Below are 5,062 nucleotides of genomic sequence, written 5' to 3' on the forward strand. Positions count from 1 at the left end.
CAGATGTGGGGAAAGCTGCCATCCTGGATTCATGAAGGTGGCTCAGGAAGGGAAGCCCATCTGCTGCTATGACTGTCTTCCCTGTGCGGAAGGAACCATCTCCATCATGGAAGGTGGGTGACAGCAGAGCAAGGGGACAAATTTTCCCTTCAGAGAAAACCATACACTCTAACTTTTTCAATGAGGGTATTTTGATAGACTTTTTAGCAAATTATATCTCTTTAATATCTATATGTTTCTCTCGTGAGTAATAGGAAATTACTTGTGAGGTTAAACTAAGAGCAGAATATGAAAAGGTAGAGGATCAATGATGTCTTAGGATTACCAGGCAGATGCCCCCTATTCTCATCTATTCTCCATCTTTCCCTTAAATGTCAGTTCCAAGTCACAATGACATGGATTATTGCCTGAAGATGTATGGAAAGGGGGGTGGAGATGCATAATAAGTGAGAAACCATGAACTAAGGTGATTTTTCATAACCGTTTTCAACAATAGTCTACTAAAAGTTAGAAACAGGACTGCTTCAAGAAGTCTTGAACTCACCCCCTGCTCACCTTGAGGGCCACCTCCATCTTACTTTTCTTTGGCTATGAAATAGGATTGTTTTTCATCTTCTATTAAAATAAGCTGTGCTGTCACCTGCACATCATTTCAGTCTAAGCAAAGTTTCAGCTCTAATTTCAGTGTGATATGAATCACATCCCTCTCTCCAGAACCTGGCATGTGTCCTTCATGGCCCTGTCCCCTTTCAGAGGTCAAACACACATTAGCTAGCTGTGAATTACAATTTACTCAAGACTAAATGGAGAAACAGCAAAAGGGGAAACGGAAGTGAATAAAAACAAAGTCTCTTGGAAAGAGGTTTGCATGGAAAGTTTCACTTTCAAAAGTGGAAAAAAGAGTAGTCATAATCTAGTCAGACAGCCAAGCCAGGTTTGTCAGCCAAATTACAAGGTCAGAGTTTCAGATTCTTTTTACCCAAACAAGATTCACTGGAACAACAAACCAGAACAGAAGTTCAATTTTTGTTTCCAATACAGAAAGATGAGTCAAGGCTTCCTCTTACATCAGGCTGCAGCCAGGTATCTTGAATTAAGATAGTTATTCCTTGCTTGGCAAGGAGCCTCACTGAACATCTTTGCTCTTTTGTCCACTCACCTGAAGGGCTTGACAGCCAAACATCATCTGACTGCTCCAACTGTTATGATGGTTCCTGTGTTTAATCAACCTCAGGTGATTCCTGGCTGGGCATTTGCTCAGGCTGGCATTCCACTGATTCAGCTTCTTCAGAATCAGAGCTTGAGTTCTAAGCTATGATAGGCCTTTTAAGAAAAAAAAGGACAAGTACAAGAAATAGAAAGAGGGACACATAACTAAGGAAGAGTATCAGCAGATAGCCCAAATCTGCAAAGATGAAGTCAGGAGAGCAAAGGCCCATAATGAACAAAGACTTGTAACAAAAGTCAAAGATAATTAAAAAAAAGTTTCTTTCAACATATAAAGAACAGGAAAAATATCAAGGAAACAGTTGGTCCACTTAAGAGAGAAGATGGCAAGGAAATAACAGGCAGTAGAGAGAAAGCTTAACTCATTCTTTGAATCAGTCTCCACGCCAAAAAAAAAAACCCTATAGGCCAACCTACAAAAAATCTAACTGTAAAAGACAGACTAGAAATAAAAATTTAAAAAGCAAGCAAATGGTTAGAGGATACCCATCAGATATTTGCGAATATAAATCACTGGCACCTGATGAATTACATCCCAGAGTGCTGAAAGAGCTAGCAAATGTCATCTCAGAAATATTTTACCATGTATTTCAAAAATTCTGGCACACCGGGGAACAACCAGAGGATTGGAAAAGAGCTGATCTTCAACAAGGACAATAAACAGACCCAAGAAACTACAGACCAATCAACCTAACATCAATACCTGGGAAGATATTGGAAAAAAAATAATCAAAAAACAGATCTGTGAACATCTAGAAATAAATAAAATTATAAGTAAAAGCTAGCATGGGTTTGTTAAAAACATATCATGCCAAACCGATCTTATTTAATTCTTTGACAAAGTGACTTAGTAGATCAGCGAAATGCTGTAGACATAGTATACTTAGACTTCAGCAGGCCATTTGACAAAGTAGACCACAACCTACTTCTTGGTAAGCTAGAAAAATGTGGGATAGACAACATCACCACCAGATGGATTTGTAACTGGCTGACAAACCATACTCAACGAGTCCTCCTTAATAGTACTACATCTACATGGAGGGAAGTAAGCACTGGGGTACCACAAGGTTCCATCTTAGGCCCAGTACTCTTCAATATCTTCATAAATGAGGGAATGGAAGGGGAACTCATCAAAATTGCAGATGACAAGCTCAGGATCCAAAAAGATCTTGACAGACTTGAATAATGGGTTCTATTCAACAAAATGAAATTTAATGTGGAGAAAAGCAAGGTTTTACACTTAGGCAGGAAAAATCAAAGGTACACGTACAGATTAGCCAAAACCTGCCTCAAAAAAAGTAACTGTGAGAGAGATCTTGGAATCCTAGTGAATGATCACTTAAACATGAGCCAGCAGTGTGTAGCAGCAGCCAAAAAAAGCTAATACAATCCGTGTATTCTGATCTTGACTGCCTGCCTGGTGTACAATTGAAGGTGTTATTTTTTTTTATTTCAATGTATCTTAAAATGAGGGTCATCTGGCCCTTTTTCTCTGCCTGTGTTTGTACCTCAGTCCATTGATACAAAAGTGAAAGTATTTTTTTTTAATAGGTTCAGCAGTGGAGTAGTAAAATATTGTATCTTCTTTGATTGTTCCCTTCTGGTTGGAATGATAGAGGAAGCATAACTCTCTAATAGGGTTTTTCTAAAAAGTCTTCAAAATGCATGCCCAGTAGAAAGCACTTGTTCCTTGCTATTCAGGCTTGAATGAGAGGGTCAGGAAACTGGGGAAGCTACTCATAAGGAAACCCCAGACAGGAAAATCAGGACTAAATCTGGAAATTACTTTTTAAAAAATGGCTTCAAGATCAACTTGTCATTGGTGTCAAATGTAAGGTTTCATCAAGAAATAAGCGTCCTTTCAAAATGATCAGATTTGGAAGACACCATTGAGGCCATGAGTTCACTCCCTTTCTCATTTGTGGAACCCAAATTAATCTTCCTTCATAGTTGGATGCCCACACAATGCTTGGACACAGTATTTTAGCATTATAGAAAGCAACAAGCTTTAATGTAGATGTTACTCTTGCTCCTCTTTCAGACACAGAAGAATGCAGCAAATGCCCTGCAGATCAACATCCAAACAACAACCGAGATGGTTGTATCCCCAAAATTAAGACTTTCCTATCCTATCAAGAAAAATTGGGGATCATCTTGATTTCTATTGCCTTGCTCCTCTCTTTGATCACATGCTTTGTCTTGGGAACCTTCATTAAATTCCAAGAAACTCCCATAGTCAAAGCCAACAATCGGAACCTCTCTTATACCCTTCTTGTTTGTCTCCTGATTTCCTTCTTCACACCTTTCTTGTTCATAGGCCAGCCAAGAAGAGTCACCTGCCTTCTTCAACAAATGGCCTTTAGCATCATCTTCTCTGCTGCCATTTCTTCTGTCTTGGCCAAAACAATCACAGTAGTGTTGGCCTTCTGGGCCACAAAACCAGGGAATAACATGCAGAGATGGCTGGGAAAGAGTTTGGGCAACTCCATTATCCTTTGTTGCACTGGTCTCCAAGTTGTCTTCTGCAGCATCTGGCTGGGTGCTTTCACCCCCTTCCCTGAGTCTGACATGCACTCAAAATCGACAGAAATCATTCTACAATGCAATGAAGGCTCTGTTGCCATTTTCTATGGTGCCCTTGGCTACATGGGCTTCCTGGCTGCCATCTGCTTCACAGTGGCTTTCCTGGCCAGGAATCTGCCTGGATCTTTCAATGAAGCCAAGCTGATCACCTTTAGCATGTTGGTGTTCTGCAGTGTCTGGGTGTCCTTTGTTCCCACCTATCTGAGCACCAAAGGAAAGTACATGGTGGCTGTGCAAGTCTTCTCTGTCTTGGCCTCCAATGCAGGACTCCTGGGCTGTATCTTCATCCCCAAGTGTTTCATTATTTTGATAAGACCAGATCTGAATACAAGAGAACATGTGATGTCAAAATAAAATAGAAAATGAGCTTTGGGGAGGTATGTTATGAAATATCAGTTAATTTGACGTAAATTTTCAAATTTTAATGTCTTCCCCCACCAACCCTTCCCCCCAAATCTTTTTTTGTTCAAGTCATGGTAGAAAAAGACTGGCGCCTTTTTAATAACTGATTTCCTCCATTTTCTTTTCTTTGCAACTGAGTGCTTAGAAAAGCACGATAAATGCTTATCCTGCTTCCAGAATCAGTTTCAAGACATGGATGGATTGGGTTTCACCTGGAGCTCTGCCTGCAGACAGTAAATCAAATATTGATGCCCTTTCAGGACACTTCCTGCCCAGTACTGAGGCCTCTTCTGCCATATGATCATTGTACAAGGGCTGGGGAGGATGAAGTAGACTGGGGAAAAAGACATTTTCAGATAGAAACAAAGTTAGATACAGTCTTCTCTTTGAATAAAGTAGTTAATTTGGCCATCTCTGCTAATTCCATCAATTTCTCCAACTTTTCTTCCATTGTGGGAATTAATATATCTTTCCATTTTTTGTACATAAAGCATTCTTACTGCTGTCAAAATCCCCCAAAAATTGAGGCTTTGTTGTTATACAGTATAAAGTCCCAAAAAGTTCTTTGTCCATGAAATCTACAGTAATAGAAAAGTCTGTTGTTTACTTTGTTCATTCGTTTTAAGAATTTTTTGTATTAAAATATAAACATTACGAGACTTCCGGTGGCAGGCGATTTCGCTGGTCGCAGCTGTTTGCTGCCTCCCGCCTGTTTTGCGTAAAAGCCGGTTTGACAGCCAGCATCTGCTGTCAAACGGCTTGATACCTTTCCCCTGGGCATAAGGGGATCGGTGAGCTGCCCGGGGTAGGAGTTGAGTTCCCGAGTCGTCCTATATGGACGATGTAGGCG

The sequence above is a fragment of the Protobothrops mucrosquamatus genome, unplaced genomic scaffold (genome assembly GCF_001527695.2).
Source record: "Protobothrops mucrosquamatus isolate PMUCROS unplaced genomic scaffold, P.Mucros_1.0 scaffold962, whole genome shotgun sequence".
Taxonomy (NCBI): domain Eukaryota; kingdom Metazoa; phylum Chordata; class Lepidosauria; order Squamata; family Viperidae; genus Protobothrops; species Protobothrops mucrosquamatus.